At 38.2% G+C, this 18,585-nt stretch overlaps 1 protein-coding gene across 1 annotated transcript in view; it reads left to right on the top strand.

Annotated features, from left to right (window-relative positions):
* The first annotated feature begins 2,111 nt into the window (after positions 1–2,111).
* PLD1 (phospholipase D1, phosphatidylcholine-specific) overlaps positions 2,112–18,585 on the top strand; it is a 159,075-nt gene continuing 142,601 nt past the window's right edge. The window contains exon 1 of the mRNA XM_011940988.1: positions 2,112–2,294. The gene's annotated coding sequence lies outside the window, so the exon portion shown is untranslated. The remainder of the gene's footprint in view (positions 2,295–18,585) is intronic.

The raw sequence follows: 18,585 nt of genomic DNA, 5'->3' as shown, positions 1-18,585 counted from the left end.
ACCATGCCCGGCTAATTTTTGTATTTTTAGTAGAGACGGGGTTTAGACAGGGTTTCACCATGTTCGTCAGGCTGGTCTGGAGCTCCTGACTCATGATCAACCCGCCTCGGCCTCCCAAAGTGCTGGGCTTACAGGCATGAGCCCCTGCACCTGGCCTCATTTTAGTTTTAGTAATACAGCTTGGGCTTATTTAAAAGTCATATCCTGCTATAGTCTTATTATTGCTGGGGTTTTATTAAAGAATGTAGTGTAATTTGGTGCCCATGACTTAACTTTTCTTCGTCTTCATTAATGTTAATATTAGACATTCATTTTAGATGAATTAATTTATATGTGGCAAAAGGAAATAAATTTTTACTGAAAGATAAGAGAAATTCTGGGAATACAGTCATACAGACTGATGGAGACACAGCCCCACCAGTAGTTTATCTAGCTGAGTTGGGGATTTATTCATATTTCTTCCATTTCAAAGATTGTGTTGGTCTCCCAGGAGTATTTTTTGAAGCTCTTTGTGCAGAGGAGAGATCAATATTATTTATCAGAGGATTTCCTTGGGCATGCAAATTATCATATATGTTTGCAAACCAGATCCATGTAAAAGAGATGGTTTTGAATCTAATTGCATTTTTTGCATGAGCATTTTTATATCCTCTAGAAATATATCACAATTGTGACAATTTTGTGGAAAAATTTAATATTTAACAACATATTGTATGTGACATTAATGTGCTCGCATAGCTGATCCTTCCCTGTTTTTCTTCCAACATCAAAGTAGTAACATTTCCCCTGAGGTTTGTTCAGCTCGCCCAGCCTTCTCTTGGTTTTGCCAGCAGGTGGGGCACTAGCTCCTTTTAAAGTCATCAGCCACATGTCTTGAGGCTCCTTTTCTTTTCTTCCAGAGGTGGAGGGGATTGTCATGCCGCCTCACTCTGAAGTGACCCCATGAGATCCTGTTGAGCCGTGACCTGGGAGTGGGTAGAGGAGGTGGGAAAGGTGTGTGTTAGATCTAAAACAGTCTCCAGGATTTTCATGCCTGGATTTTTTGAGCTAATGGCTTATATTTCACAGGTTTTGAGTCACTTGAATTTTACCAGTAATTCATGTAAATCAGTTTGGCAACAGGTGAATCACATTTTGCTTGGCATATGTGGTCCAATCTTATGGTTTAGGAGGAACAATAAAACTCAAAAACTTTGATCATTATGTTAAAATAAGTCTTATTTAAACAAAATACAAATCATGGCCACAAGCCATTAGAATTAAAACTGTTCTTGGAGTTGAGTTCTAGGGGAAATATGTATACTGTGAGCACATTGTGTAAAAAGCTGAGCACAGGTTCTTCTTCTTTCTTAAGCAATATGCTAGAACATTACTGACTCTGTTTTAAGATCTAACTGCTTTAGGGAATTGATTGACTACATTTTTCTAGAATGAAACATAAATTTCTTACTTTGAAATCTTAGTGAGTGATATTAAGTTCCATTTTAAAAGGCAGCTTAAAGATCCATGTTAAAAGACATGTCTTAGCTTATACATCTATTCTAGATGTAGGTGATGAAACTGAATTATAAGAGTGTTTTTAAGATTTATAGACACTAAGTCAGAATCAGAAGTTAGAAGGTTCTTTGATAAATTTTCCTGTTGAACTTATGTTAATCATTGGATTAAGTTTTTAAGCTTATTCAATGATATCTGAAAATAGTAATAGTATCTACATTTGATTCTCAGAAATGATAACTTCATATGTCCCTCTTATGCAATGTGAAATTACAGTGCTATCTGTTCTGTAACTGCCACCCAACTTGTACAATATAAAAGTCATTTCATGGCCCTAATGGAGGACAGACTGTATTCCCTTGTTTAAAGTAAATCAGTCACTTTAATGCAGTGTCTGAGGGGAGAGAAGGGAGTGAGAGTTCCCATTGTTTAAGTTTGTGTTATGGTTTTCTTGGGCAGCAAGTACAAAAGTGCAGCCTGAAGCTGTAGCTCATTCTGTATGTGGGTTTTATTTCTCACAGCAGTCCAGTGTCTATTTAACATACGGGGAGTGGTTTCAAGTTCATTACTAAAGCTTATAGGCTAAAGTGCTTTGTGGGCTTGGCTATGACTGAAGTCGCCTTGAGGGAGTCAGCCAAAACTGGGCTTGGGAACAGGAAGGTTTTCCCTGTTTATTTGGATTCTCAGGGCAGTCAGTTTTGCCACCTTTTGGCTTTCAGCTGCTTTGGAGATTGGTTTCATAGCAAGGATTCTTTCCTAAAAGTGATATGGAGCAATTGTTTTCACAGGGGCACCAGGTTAGTAAATAATGTTTTGCACTTTCTGCTGCATGTGTCAGATTTTCTTTCTGAGCGAATGGTGTTATGATAGGACAAACTGGGTTGCTGCGTTCTTTTAGAAAATAATATGAGTTCGTTTATCCTGCAGAGGTTTAGGGGGTTATGTTTCTCCTTATATGCATTGTTTGACCCATATTAAATACAACTGGAAGCCAAGAGGAAATGACATATTCATATCTGTGTTGGATTTGCAATCCAGAAGTCTTGTTAGTAAATATCAGCCCCCGCCACTTTTTTTTTTTTTTTTTTTGAGACAGGACGTTGCTCTGTCACCAAGGCTGGAATACAGTTGAATGATCATAGCTCACTGTAGTCTCAACGTCTTGGGCTCAAGCGATCCTCCCACCTCAACCTCCTGAATAGCTGGGATTACAGGTGCATGCCACCACAGCCAGATAATTTTTTTTTTGTACTTTTTATAGAGACCAGGTTTTGCCATGTTGCCCAGGCTGGTCTCCAACTCCAGGGCTCAAGCGATTCGCCTGCCTTGTCCTCCCAAAGTACTGGGATTACAGGCATAAGCCACCTTGCCCAGCCCAGTTCCTTTCTTATCATTACTTTGTGTCCTCGCACTAGACCTTCTAGCTATAAATATGATTTTATATGCAGTTGATTTTATTTTTCGAAACGTTAAGTAGCAGGGTGTTGTGCCCCAGTTGGGGTTGTCCTCGCTCACCACACTGGTGCATTATCTGATGCACGGTTTTTCCTCGGGCTTACTCCTTGGAGTTACAGTGAACCAGAATATGATTTTAATTTTTCTCTTTGAAAAGTCTGGCACTTTTCTGGAATGCCTCATAAAATACTGGCATAAGATTTGATTCAGGCAAAATGTACAGGTGGATTAAGCCCCACTGAATTTTGTCTTCAGTTTTGCTGTTTTTATTCTCAAGTGATTCTTCAGAATACTAGATTACCCTAGGATTAAAGAACAGCTGTAAAAATGGAGTGTGACTTGTAAAACATAAAAGTATAGTTAACAGTAATTGAGAAATTAAGTCAATATAATTAAGCACAGAGGAAGACATTGTCTTCCTTAATCTCATTAATTTAAAGATCTAAAGAGCAATTCTGCCTTTGTTAATTTGCCACCAAAGCAATCTGGCATGAAATTGTTCTATAGGAGTAGTTCAATTTGGTGTTTTAAAGTTTGCAACACTTTATGAAATGTAGTTTCTCTTGCTTCCATGTTATTTTAAGGATGCTTTAGTTCAGGGTAATGTACTAGTATTTTAAAATATGCTAATATGCTTCTGTTATTGCCATTTTATTCTCCTTTTTTCCCCACTGGGAAATACAGTGTATTAGAAAGGGTCTGTTCTTTCATGTTCTTCTCTGCTTAAAAAAAATTGAGGGGGAAGGCAGACAGAAATAGGTACTTAAAAAAGATCTTTGAGGTGATATGCCAAACTTTAAGGATCCCTTTCCCATCAGTGCTAAGTTGAAGTTATAATGTTATGGCTGCATGCCATTTCGGGATTATAAAATTGACTGTATTTTATACCCCCTAAGACACAATTGTACAGCTGTGTTATTGTCCCTGCCTCTGTAGATATTTTCTTTAACAGTAAGTTTATTACATCATTTTAGCTTCCCCAAAGTGCAAAGATTGCTATGACTTTGCTAAGTTTTATATATATGCCATATATATGCTATGACTACACATATGTGCTGTTGTGCACTTATTAATTATTAAATGATATTAAATTTTAAGGAACAACTTGTCTACCTGATTGTAGCTGCCTGATGATTTTAGAGAGAAATATTAAGACATATTACTCATTGATTACTTGTTTGTTGTTGACGGGTACAGATAAAGGTCTTTCAAACTTACACGAAACTCATTTGTAACTCGTAGATCTCAGTTTCTGTGTTCCCAAGTGCTTCACAGCTTTTCATCTACAGATGGCAACAAAGCAAAGACCACTGATTAGAAACAAAAATAATGTGGCAAAGGATTAGATAAGAGGGAAACTCCCTAAAAACCAGATTTTAGGGTTTTCCCAGAGAATATACACATTAAAATGTTTCCTCCAAATGTGGGAGAAAAAAAAAAACAAAGGACTACAGTAGAGAGTTCAAAATCTGTAAATTTGGGATAAAGTATCTAAGCAAACCTTAGATTATTCCTGATTCTAGGTTTGGAACACACATTGCATTCGTGTTCTCATTCTGCTGGACTGGCTTAATTTTGTTATATATTTGTTATATTTTGGCTAGTAAGAGATGGGTATTTGCCTCATAACATACCATCTAATTTTAAGCTGAGTTTTGTGCTAATTAATTGTTATCCAACATGCTTTCTTGTTGATATTCAAAGTGATTTAGATGTCTCACACATCTCAGATGGTTTATGAACCTAGCTATGGCCCAGAAGGATGTGATGCCAATTTTCTTATACAATGAATCTGAGTTTCAAAGCTGGAGATAAATTCTTAGGCAAACTTTTTAAACTTGAATTGGCTACGCCCCAAACGTTGAGCAAGTTGCATGGCAGTAGGAGATCAGGACTCTGAGGAAATAACTGAGGAACTAGGAGTAGCAGTGGTATTAGAGATGAATTTTCTGACTGTCGAACCTTGATAGATTTTCACCAGATGGACCAGTTCCGTTCACAGCCCAGATCACTCCTCCTTATTCTTGCGTGATCACACATAGTCTTGATCTTTGCAGCATATGGTTTGGGAGGTGCAGGCTTTTGATCTGCAGTTTATAGCCTTGTCAGCTTTAAGTAAGGACTAAAATGAACTGTGCCACATCTGCCTTTTCCAAGAACCATCCTCCTGGTTCTTGCCCCCCTCAAGAACCAGGTGCTTGTGTGCACATAGGTCTTATGGTTGTGTATCAGGAAATGTGGAAGATTATGATACCCCCACCCTAGAAATTCACTACTTTAGTAATGTCAGTAAATATTGAACTTCCCAGAGGAATTGCAAAAGCTGAGGACAGAGTATACTCCTGGAGCTGATCTGACCACGGAGGTCCCCAGTTGCCTGTTTCATTCCAAAGAACCCAATTTAAGTTTGACCTGGGATTTCTGGGGTCGTCGTACTACCCTAGTAGTAGTAATAGTCATAGCAGAAGTGATAGAATATGATAGAATAGTGGTAATAATAATAATAATGAACACAAAAGGCATTTCCTAAGTGCAGTCACTATTCTAAGCCCTGCCCCACCTCCTTTTTTTTTTTTTTTTTTTTTGAGGCAGAGTCTTACTCTGTTACCCAGGCTGGAGGGCATTGGCACGATCACTGCTCACTGCAACCTCAAACTCTTGGTCTTAAGTCAGCCTCCCACCTTGGCTTCCCAAAATGCTGGGATTACAGGCATGAGCCATGTAAACAAAACACTGGGATTACAGGCATGAGCCATGTTAACATGCCCAGCCTGTTCTAAGCCTTTTCCTTAATGCTCACAACAACCTTAAGTGGTTGATTTTCTTTATTATCTCCATTTTACAGTTGAGGAAACTATCCAAGAAAGTTAGATTGACCCAAGTCAGAGCAACTAGGCAGCAGTGACAGTGTTGTGCATCAGAAGGTGCTGTGGAGGGGGAAAAACTGAAAATATAATCCAATATTAGAAAAATATAAGAAAAAAATGCAACCTAAATACATTTTGGATTGTATTATATCCGATATAATCCAGTATTTGTTATTGAGAAGCAACCATGTAGATACCGACATCTGTGCTGCTCTTCATTCTGAAGATGCTCCGTTGACCTACCGTCAACCAGCAAGGCAAGCCATTTGTATCCTTTCTCCACTTGGGTTGGTAAGCTTGTGTTCTGCTTTCTCACCTACTCTGCTCATGACCAGTGGCAAGAACCTGGTGACCAATGGCAGGATATAGAGGTTGCCCATGGCCTGTAAATGAGACCAGTAGTGGCCAGGCCACATGGAGAATAGCCCACTGCATTGAATACTGTCTTTTAACTACTTAAGCTACTCTTGGGATTTTAGAGACTTTTTAAGGCTAAAATAATAAAACCACTAAAGCTAGGAACTTGGATTTTCTGATTGTTTAGCTTTAATTTGGCCTGTATGAGTGTCCTCTTTATTTCTGCCCAGTATGACTTCCTGCTAGTAATCAAAGCTCTGGTTATTTTGTCAGTCTTGAAGGTTTTCTTAAGCTTAGTGGATAACCAAGATTATGAGACATGTATTTTTTTTAAGAGACATAAATGTGCATTTGAAAAATATTGGGCAAATAACTTCTACACAATTTGACTAAAATTTAAACATGTGACAAATAAGTTTGGAACCTTTAACAGCATAGAACAAGATAGCCCAGACAGATTAAGGAGCTAACTTAAAAGAAAGAAAAGAAACCAAACAATAAGAATTCTGATTTTGAATGGGTAAGCACTTTCTCTTCCCAAAATCAATAGAGGAAATCACAAAAGGAAAAAGTCCATAGATTTAAATTTTCTAGGTAGGAGTATAGAAGCTTTAAGTATAAAAATGTTAATCAAAGCTTTATTTATTACCATGAAAAGTTGCAAATAATAAAAACATAGAGTAGCAGAAGAAAATTGCATGATGGACCACCACAATTTTATTTATGGAAAATTGTAATAGGAGGAAATGGTGATGATAGATCTTTAAGTTAAAATAATGGATATTAAACTATCTCTCCATCACACATCTGAATGTGTTTAAAATATACCTCTCTATGTGTGTATTATGCTTCCAGAGACAATAGAAAGGACGATCACCTTAAGTTAATAGAGATTTAGGGGTTATTTTGAAGGTGGGATTTCTGATGATTTACATTTTCTCCTTATACTTTTCCACGTATTGGTATTTTTAAACATGATTACTTTATATTCATTTAAAAAAGGGAAAAACTATTCATGGAGAAAAAAATGAGACTATACCAACATTGAATAATAGAAATAGTAAACTAGCATCACTCTTAATCTATTTAAGGTAATGGCTCTAAGATTGATTTTAATTTCCTCAAAGCTTTATATATTTAAGGTTTTCTTAAATAATAATTTATTACTTTTATAATAAAAATTAAAATAGATTAGAAGTGACAGGTTAGAGTTGAGGTGAAATGAATTTTTGTAAAGGGCAGGATCATTTTACTTTGGAGACCAATTATATTGCTGCCCTTATACATCATGTTAGGAAACATACCTTTTTGACTTTTCTGTGTCAGGCTTAAAATTTTAATTAGGTTTATATAGCTAATTAAATTATGCAGTAGATACTTTATTTAATAAAGGATATGGAGGAAGTTCACGTAAATACTTGAAACATCAGTCCAGGAAAGATTCTTTGAGGGATTTTCAATATATCCAGATGTCTGAATAACACTTCTTTGGTCTAAATGCAGTTGATGATGTGATGAAAGAGACAAGTCAGCATACCAAAACAATCCTTAGAAGGGATGATTTGACTGGAATGCTGAAGACAGAAGAAAACCTTAGAGTAGCTGACTTCATTCTTCCCCTTCCTCATTTTACAGATCAAGTCACTGAAACCCAAAATTATTGAGTCCTCAAGGCTGCAAGGTTGTAATAGATTCGAATGGAGGCTTTTGGGGTCCTTTGATTCCCCCTCTGCTGCTCTTTATAATATTCTGCTCGTTTTCACGCACTTTAGTAGTGATGAATGAAATTTTATTTCCATTTCTCCTAGGTTGGTAAAAACTGAAAACTAACACCATTCAGAACTTACCTAATGATGTTCGAAAAAGAGGCGGTAGGCTGGTAACTGCTTCCTAGGAAGACCTACCAACTTCACTAGCATGCTCATTACTCTCATCATTGTTGTTGGAACATTTTGTTCTTGGGTACAAGCTTACTTTACACACATCTGGTTTCTATGTTTGTTCTGGAAGACAGCAGCCACATGGAGTGACTAGAGAACACTTGATACTGAGCTCTGGAAATCGTTTTTTAACAGCTTTATTGATATTGTGTAATTTACAGATCATAAAGTTAAGCCCTTTAAAGTATACAATTCATTGGTTTTTCTAATATCTACAGAGTTATGGGACCATAACTATAGTTCATTTTTTGAACATTTTCATCACTCCAAAAGGAAACTTTGTATCCATCCTCTCTACCTCCCTCTTTTCCTCCCCTAGCTCTAGGCAGTTTTTCTTTCTTTCTTTCTTTCTTTCTTTCTTTCTTTCTTTCTTTCTTTCTTTCTTTCTTTCTTTCTCTTTCTTTCTTTCTTGATTTGCCCATTTTGAACATCTCATTATGAATGGAATCATACAATATTTGAGAATCCTTAAAATTTTGATTTGATTTTCAAAGATGATGTAGACAAACATGACCTGGTTACTCTGCAGGCCCCATCTTCCCAACAGTGTCCTGAGTGTGAGATTAAGACCAAATGAACTCTGTCAGTGCTGTCAACTATTTTATTAGATTAAATGACTTGTGTTTGGCCTCTGGAGTGTCTAACTCTTTAACTTTTCAAAGTTAAAGAAAAGTGCCCGGGTGTGGTGGCTCACACCTGTAATCCCAGCACTTTGGGAGGCCGAGGTGGGCAGATCATGAGGTCAGGAGATCGAGACCATCCTGGCTAACACAGTGAAACCCCGTCTCTACTAAAAATACAAAAAATTTTCCGGGCATGGTGGCAGGCACCTGTAGTCCCAGCTACTGGGGAGGCTGAGGCAGGAGAATGGCATGAACCCGGGAGGTGGAGCTTGCAGTGAGCCAAGATCGCGCCACTGCACTCCAGCCTGGGCGACAGAGCGAGACTCAGTCTCAATAAAAAAAAGAAAAGAAAAGTAAAGAAAAGAAAAGTACATACTCATTAGTGTAAGTCTGTTGTAGGCCATGTTGCAAAATTACTGGGTTAGACGATTGCTTATTAGTTGTGACCTTGTGCAAATTACTTGACTTCTCTAAGACTCAACTTCCTTACCTATAAAATGGGGATAATAACTGTACTTACCTTAGAGGGTTCCTGTAAGAATTAAATGAAATAATGCATATAAAAAGCTTATCATAATGCCTGATACATTATAAGTGTTAAATGAATATTAGTGATTATTATGTGTCATTGAAAATAAACTGTAGACCGGGCGCAGTGGCTCATGCCTATGATCTCAGCACTTTGAGAGCCTAGGCAAGAGGATCACTTGAGCCCAGGAGTACTAACACAATTAGGAGTGTGAAGGCATCACACTCACGCTGGTGTATGAGACTTTACCATAGATGGCAATTTGGTGTGGTATGGTGCTGGAACTCAGAGTGTGAGAATGAGTTCACCATCTCACAGTATGAATAGCTACTATTTATACATATCATAAGCACTTACTATGAGCTAAGTTAGAATCCAAAATGACTCCAAAACTATGTTATCAGGTTGTAAAATTGCTTACTTAAGGCAACCAGTTTTCTTGTTAATAGTTCCGTTTTACAGAATGTTCTCACACATGTTTAACTGAAATTTACACTCTTGTAGCTGCCCCCTCACCCTCCCAAGTCTTGTAATATCTTGGAGAATCAAATGCCTAATCAGCTAGTTCTTCAGATATCTGAAAATAATGGTCATGACCCTCACTTACCTCACTTTCTTGCTCAGACATCCAGAGATACATATATTGTTCCTTAGATTACACAGTCCAACCCACCATATCCCTTTCTCTTTCCTGGAATGGGCTTTCCACTCACATGAGCTCATAAGTGGTCTTCAAGGTTCCTGTCCAGGGTGGTTTACCAGTGGCAACCTTCCCCAACGCCCAGATGTTGAGCAGCTCCTCCTCTGGGTCCCCGCTACACTTCTGTTCACACTCTAGAGAATTTGCTGTGTCCTCCCCACTGAGGGAGAGCTCTGTTTATCTTTGTGTTCCTAAACCCCATCCCAGCCCCTGACACTTAGTAGCTTCTCAATACAGTGGAAGAGGGAACTTCATCTTACTTCATGTGGATACCTAACTATATCTGGTTTTAGAGAGGTTGCACTATAAGAAATGTTTTTGGATATAAAATGTGTAGACAAACCTTGATTAACTTAGGACAGAAGAAGATAACCAAAAAGCCTATGGCTTCTCCTGGACCAAAAGTAGCACCATCTGGGGAATAAGACTGTGAAGCCCTTTCACTTGGTTACTGCACCATTCAATTTCACTTGGTAAAAGTGTCCACTAATATCCTGATGTGAGTAAGGTGCTTGTCTGTTGGACAAGGTTGATACCCACCACCTTTGCTCAGAGAAATGTAAATAAAATGATTGTGACATTTTATATATGGTTGAATGACAAAGTTCACAGTAAACTTAATACCAGTGTTCAAATGAATGCTGGTAAGAAGATACAGTCCAAAGTTATGTTTCTGTATTAATCTGAGACCTTTGCAGTTTTCATGGAGTATATATAGAGATTTTTTCTGAATGTGTGGATACAGGGTTAATTTAAGAAAAAGTGTGTTAACTGGGGAAACAAAGAGGCTGGCCTGCATCTAAAGGAAAGAAAGTGGGTCTCAGCAAGGGTTTGTTGTGATTCATAAAAACTGGGATCTTAAAGGGATTAATTATGGGCCCAACTGGAACATTCTACACAGAATGAGCCCAGGTGCTGGTCATTTTATCTGGGAGTCTCAGGACTTACCACGTGCCTGCTCTGAGCACCAGACTTAATACTTTCTCACTCTGTAAATCCTAGGAAACACTGCTTCTTGATGCCTGAGTTTGAATTTGCCAGGTTTCTCCATCCAACTTGAGTCTGCCACCCTTATGCATAGTAACAGCACCAGACACCCCAGTAAAACCATCTTCTTCCCCTTGCTTTTTACTGGTTTTGCTCTGGTGGAGGTCTGGCCTAGGTCTGAAGGAGGAAGAGTCAGGTGTGGAATTCTGAAGTTGAGGTAGATGCCAGGGTACGTTTTCTGAGACCAAGAAGGAGGCTCTTCTGGGGAGTGCCGGCTCCGGGGAACTCAGGGACTGATGGAGCATCTCCTTTTTTAGGAAGCTCTGCATTTTCAAAGGCCTTTTAACTGTTAGATGGCTTGATGTATTAGAAAGTTAGTAACTTGCCATGGTCTGTAGAAGGAGGGATCCAGACCCTGCTTTGCCTGACTATAGAGTGTGTTCCTACCACTTGCTCTGCTCCCTCCCAAATAGCCCTGCCGTGAAGTTGGCTGATCCAAAATTCCCAGGGCTTTCTTACAAGAATAGCTGCTAGTCCAGGCAACTGCCAGCCTATACATGTATGTGTGTGTTTAAACTTCAATGAGGATGTATACATTTATCTTATTAAATTTTGTCTCTTTTTTTTAGCAAGGAACAACTTTGAGTATGTCCCTTTCCCCATTTTTTTACAGTGTGATTACCAGATCAAAAAGTATAAATGCTTTTGTTGCTCTTCAAATATCCTACTACATTTTCCTGAGAATGCTGTCTCCATTAACAATGCCACCAGCAAGTGAGTGCTTCAGCACAATTGTTACTAGCTTTTAATACAATCCATTACTGGTCTCATTTGGGCTGGGAGCTTGGGTCTCTTGTGGAAAACTCATGCATATGATTCTCTCCTGGAGTTCCTCAGCTCCCCCTTAAACCCCCATCCTAGGCTGACTCAGGCTGGTGAGTTACCCTGCCAGGTAGGTGCTCCCTTGGTAATTAACTTGTGTCTCCAGGTCGTAGTGGCCTCTGGACTCCACCTGGAGCCAGACACCTTGGGCTGCACTGCCCCAGACTTTGCTCTGCTTCCCTCTCATCCTCTGACTTTGAGCATGCTCACTTCCTTCCTCTTCTGTCACTAGAAAAGCCTGGGTTATTTCAGGCAGTTTATAGAAATTCTCTGAAACTAGAGGATGTCTTATGACAGTAACAGAATAAAAGTGTTGAGAATTAAAAGCAATTCTTTTTATAGAACCACAGTGGTTGAAGGAGAGATGTCTTGCAAACTTTCTAGAAGATAATACCTAGATGATTAATTAAGAAGAAATTCATTCTAATTATTCTAGTTATCACTAGATGAAGGCAGGGAAAGTGACAGCAGAAAGTGTGAAGAATGTATAATTGAAGGCATTAAGGAAAAGAACCCACCTACTAGATTTTAAATCACAAAAAGGAAAAAACTTAATAAAAGAAAGAATTTCTACCTGTATACTGTGTCATTCTTTTAGTTCTAGGAAGTATAGATTTGTAAATAATGTAATTTAAAAAAATAAATGTAATTTATTTTTAAAATGGGAATAAAGAAAAAAGTCAAATATACATCTTGGCTTCTACTGAAACCTCCTTTCATTATTTGCATGACTTTTATAAGTGGAGTTATTAGGGTTCAATAACTCTATCTTGACCCTTTTGTAACAACAATGAAATACCAGTCTTGCGTTTGCAAGCAAAATAGCAGAGCTTTTGCCTTTGGGGAAACAAGAGAAATGACAATAACCAAAGGGGACAGTAAGACTGTTCTGTTAGAACATCAGTATTGGGTTTTTGTTAAGAAAAGAAGTAAAACAGCAAGTTGCCAGACAAGCTAATTGCTAAGCAAAATGTAGATTGAATACTGGGCAAGATTTGAAAAACATCTTTGAATAAGTAAATATTAACTAAACAATTAGCAACAGATTTGATTATGCTACATGAAACAAAATGGTATGTGTATAAACACAAAGCCACGTACATACACAAACATGTAAAATATCTTTAATTTTCAGGAATGGAATTCTCTAGCTTTTCTATTATCAGGAAACTAGAAGATTCCCTTTTCTTCTTTTTCTCCCTTTTCTGCTCCCCAAATTTCCCTTTCTGTTCTTCTACTGCTACCTACTTACCCGCTAACCATCAAGTTACTAGTATGAGGACATAGAGAGAATGTATTCTGGAATTAAATTAGAAGAAGAAAATTTCTATAGAATTTCTCTGTCAAAGAATAAGTGTAAAATTATCTTTCTTGAATGAAAGAAACAAAATCAGTATCTTCAGTAATTAATACTAAAAATTAGTGTCTTCAGTATCTGGACATCATCAAAAATATCTTCCTTTCATTATTTGCATGACTTTTAGAGGTGAAGTTGTTCAGCAAAATGAACTCTCTTGTGAGAGGACAGCTACGTTCTGCACCTCTCAACCAAAAATGCAGGCCACCTTCTGCCTGAATAAGTCAGGCCACTTAAAAAGAAAACCATAAACCTTACTGAAAAAAACTCATTTAAATCCAGTTTAAGCTTGTTTGTTGGCTTTAGTGTTGTATATGTGCTTAAAAAAATTGTATTAATATTTAAAAGGAAAAAGTGACCTCGACAGGAAGGAACTGCTGGATTGTGAAGGAAGGGGGTAATATCAAACACATGTTGAGTTTTATCAGTCCACAGGGCAGTTCTACTCTGCCTGATGAGTGATTCAGTATTTGCCAAAGACTTAATGTATTTTTATTTGCTACATGATACATGCTTCTAAAGACAGGTTTGGAAATTTCAGAGAGGAGTAGAATGATAGATACCCTCCACATAGTCTCAGTTATTGCTTCTGTCATCAGTTCTCTGGGGATCTTCATAGGTCCTTTATAAATACCCATATGCCACTATCCAGGAGAAGGAAGATCCTCAGACAGCTATAGCCAGCTGGTTTTGTTCTCTCTAGGCACAACGCTTCTGTCATGTTTTCCTTCTTGGACATTCTTTCCTCCTATCATGAAGGAAGTGTTTTACTTTGGAGCTACTCTAAACCAGTGTCTCGGAAGCTGATATGCATATGGCTCACTTGGATGTCTTGTTAAAATGCAGATTCTGTGTCCGGAGTGTGACCAAGGTTCTGCATTTCCAACAAGCTCCTGGGTGATGCCTAGGAGGCTAGTCTATGGACCACACTCTCAGTAGCAAGGATCTCTAGGTTTTAATTGTCAACAATCCCAGAAAGACAGATGGTGGGGAAAGGTGAGCAATAAAACAGAGATTAAATGGAGGAGCAACATTTGTTCGTTGATCACTATGATTACTTTGGCCAGTGTCCAGTTAAGTTCAGATAGGCAGCAGTGCACGTTGATTAGGAACTTGGGCCCTGCGGTCATCTTTCTGCTAGCCACCAGCTGAGTCACGTGAGCACATGACCAATCTCTCTAAACCTCAGTTTCTGAAGTTAAGACATGCAAATAATATGAAAATTTACATTTTAGAGTTACTGTGATGATTAAGTAATATAATGTTCATACTGAATAAGTGCTTGCTAACTGTTAACTATTAGTAGTAAGAACCTAGGAAGCATTTATTGAACACCTACCACATGCCTGGCATGTTAAGGTAGGGATGGAAAGATTAAAAGCCAGATCTTTAATTTCAGAGGAGATTTAATTGGTTTATTGGAGAGTCCCCGGAGTTGAGGTAAGATCTAAAACTTTTGACTCCAGGGCCAGTGCCCTTTCAGTCCACATGCTCACTGCCTATTTCTTACATTGAGTAGCTGTACAGAAACAAAGGTGGTTTCAGACCAGCTTTAATTAAGTAAAATCCATGTACTGAATCATAGTGAATTGAACATGTTCTGACTTTTAAGACCAAGTGATTTACATTTAGTTCCTGTGTTTGATTGAGGTATCTCTGAGGACAGAAATTAAAGGGCAGGTTTTCGTTTTGGTTTGTTTTGTTTCGTTTCTTTATCAGCTGAAACTTTTTCTTGGGCAACTAGAACTGAATGGTATCAAAGGCAGGTATAATCAATGTTTATTCTGGTGAATCAAATTCTGAGCATATACTTGCCTTCCACTTTTGGCATCTATCTTCTGAAAGTGAAATCCTGAAAGTGATTTCAAAAGGACTCTGTTTTTACTTGAGCTAACTTCTTTTTCTAATAGAGACTAAAAAATTTGCACCCTGTGTCTTTTCCAACAATTGCCCAGCACGAGTATGTGTGTGTGCCTTTGAGGAGCTGGGTATTCCCGCTTTGTGTCTGTCTTTTGTACATTTTTTTGGAACCCTGCCTTAAAAAAGAAATGATCACTGACCCAGAATTTCTCTTTTCTTTATCTAATTGTTTTTTCTAGTTATTGAGTCTTTCATACTTTTTCTGAACTTACAATAGTTTTCTTTGTGACACATACTTTGGTAGTTTTTTAAATACGATAATAGATCCCAGTATGATTTGTGTGTTTGTGAAAACATAATTATCTCACTGAGGGGAGTCTTCAGAAAGAAACAGCGGAATTAAAGTAATATTCAATATAGACGTTGTTAGATTGCTTTCTTTAAGTGTTTTGACAATGTCTTTTCCCCTTTTCTTTTTAGGTATAAGCAATTTGTCTATTTTTGTTATAAGAAATGTAAAAATGATTTTTGCCTCTGGTTTTTCTGCGGTGGGATCAAGGAAAATTCCCTGCCCTTTCTTTGAACATTGATTGATTTTTACAACTCTGGTTATTATTATTCCTATGCCATTGTGGATTTTAAAAAAATCTTTATTGGGATATAATTTATAAACCATGAAATTCATCCACTGAAAGTGAACAATTCAAGGTTTTTAGTATATTGACGGAGTTGTCTTTGCAGATTTTTGCTAGCACGTTATTCCCTTCTCTTTCTACTGTGTATGCTTAAACTCCTCTGTATTCACATTTCTTTAATGAATTTTGCCACTATTTATAGTTTTGGGCAGATGTAAGTATCGTAACAATGACTTTTAACATCTACTAACTTAAGACACAGCCTGATTACATCGTCTGTTTTTATTCCCTTTGTATTAATGCCATTTTAATGGTGAATCAATAATCTGTCAACTATGCCCACGCATTCTTAAGCCTGGCATGTTCTTCATTACCCCTTCCATCCTTTCTTCCGCCTAAACCTCACTGTCGACACACATCCAGTTTAGCTTGTTTACCTTAAATATTGCATTGTTTCTTAAATGTGACAGACAGAATTCTGGTGGTCCCATGAAGGCATTACTTTACAGCTGAAACTCATCTGGAAATCATTGTTCCCTGTAGCAACTTTATAAAGAGAGCTGGTTTTCTGTTTAGCAGAATATAAATTTGTGATGAAATACCATCGTTTAGCTGGGTAATTAAAAATAACCAAGTAAAAGTGAGTTACTTATCCTACGAAATCATATCTGGGGCAGCCCAAACTTATTTTTATTGAAGACTTTTTAGCTCTAGGACAACAGCACCAAGACCACTCTGGGGGAAGGGAGTGTAAAGAGATAAAGTGTAAATGCCTTAACATCATTTACCTTGTACTGTATGTCCAGGTGCACTGCGCCTTTTTCACTTCTTCAAACATGTCATGGTTATGGAGTTAAAATATGGTCAGATGGGAGAGATATTTAGAATTTGGCTGGATTTATTAATTGATTGGATATAGAGAGTTAGGAAAGAGAATTGCTAAGGATGAGTTCCAGAATTCTGGTTTATGCAGTTGGGTAGATGATGTTTCCAAATTTTTTCAGGAAGAAAACATAGAAAGAGGGAGTGTTTTGTCGTTAGAAGATGGTGAATTCTGTTTCGAGCATATTGAGATGCTCTATGGAATCACCCAGTGGGGAAGTTCCTAGGCAGTTACATAGACAGGTCTGAAGATCAGGACAAGGATTGCAGCTGGAAACAGTTACTGAGAGCCCAGTAGACGCTAGTGATGGGCAATACAGAGTTGGCCTCTCTCTTCAGGGAGCTCCCAGTTTTTTAGGGGAGACAGAAGCCAAGAGGAAAGGAATGTACTCAACAGTGGTATCCCTGAGTAAAGGAAACATCAGCATGTATTTTAACCATCCATTAGAGTGGATGAGATCACCCTGGGAAATGTGTAGAGTAAGAAGGAATAATCCCAGGACCCTGAAGAATATTAGCATGTAAATTTTGAGCACAAGAGGAACAGCATCAAAGAAGACTCCATCTCAGTTGGCAGAGAGAGAGGAGGAAAACTGGAGGAGTGTGAGAACATGGAAGCCGAGGAAAGAGACCCTCAGGAAGGATGCAGTCAAGGGTTGTGCAACAGAAAGATTAAGTGAGATAAGAATGGGGAAGTGTCCTTCAGATTCTGGAATATGCAGGTGGTTATGAACTTTGGAGACAGCTGTTTGGTGGAGTGTACAAATGGAGGCCAGTGACAGCAAGTTAAAGAAGGAGGAGTGATAAACTAGAAGGAGCAAGTAGACAACTTTCTTAGGAAGTTGACTTTGAAAAGGGGGTGAGAGACATAGCTGGAAAGCCCCATAAATGCCAGTCTGCGTAGTTGAGTGCTTTTTATCCAGCCGTGTTTAGAAGCCTTAGGGATAGTTGGTGTGGCCCAGGATTGAATTTTTCCAGATGACTGCAAAAGAAGGACATACGAGCAGAGATTTTTGGGCAAGCGAATAGTCAGAGATGGACTGCATGCTCTCAGCTGGATGAACAGGGGTGTGAGGTCTAGAAGGAGCTGGTGGCGAGTTAACACCTTGTCGGAGATAGAGTAGTAGCTGAGTCTCAAGGGTGACCTTGGATAAAAGTTGCCTGCACAGCTGTCTCACCAGATAGGATGGAGATTTCCTGGTTTTAATAAGGAGTGAGTCACAAGGCAAATCTCTGGTCATTTTGTCATAAACCCTACATTTGAGATGGATTGCCACTTGGAAGAAAGATGTAATATCACTAGTATTTATGTTTATCCATCACACTGGAGGAAAATGGAAGTGTTATCTCTATTGTTCTGGTTGTATTATTTCCTTTTCTAGCTCTACTTCTTTTGTTAAAATTAGGCAGAATTGACTTATCTTCAATTCTAATGTGTAGTTTGGTTAGACACTGGTGAGAAGGTGAGAAGACTGGTTTCGAGATACGAGATTTTGATGAGGAGAGTTCATGGAGAATTATATACATCTGAATATGAAGGCAGTAATTTACAGGAAATGGAAAAAGCAGGGAACATGAAGTTGAGAGTTCAGGACTGAGTCTCAGACCAACAGTTTCACAGTATGACCTTAATCACTTTGAGTTATTGCTTCTTCAATGAAAAGAAGGTTAAAAATAATAGTTTCCCCTGTAGGATTATTAGGAAAATGAAGATGTATGTGTACAGAATGCTTTGTAATCCAGAAAGCATTATGCACATGTTCTTTGTGCTGCCCAAACTGTGAGCAATTCTGAGTCTTATTCATATTCATTCATTCTCATTTGATTCATTCAGAAACAGTGACTGGGAACCCAATAGACACCAGTGACTCAGGATTTAGAGACAGCCTCTCCCTTCAGAAAACTCAGTCTTCCAGAGGAGTCAGAGACCAAGTGGAAAGGAATGTACTCAATGGACTCACTTGGATGCTATAGAAACACTGAGAAAAAAGGCACCTAAACCAGCCTGGGCTGT

Source organism: Colobus angolensis, unplaced genomic scaffold (assembly GCF_000951035.1).
Source record: "Colobus angolensis palliatus isolate OR3802 unplaced genomic scaffold, Cang.pa_1.0 Scaffold197, whole genome shotgun sequence".
Classification (NCBI taxonomy): domain Eukaryota; kingdom Metazoa; phylum Chordata; class Mammalia; order Primates; family Cercopithecidae; genus Colobus; species Colobus angolensis.
This window is presented reverse-complemented; position numbering and strand designations above follow the sequence as displayed.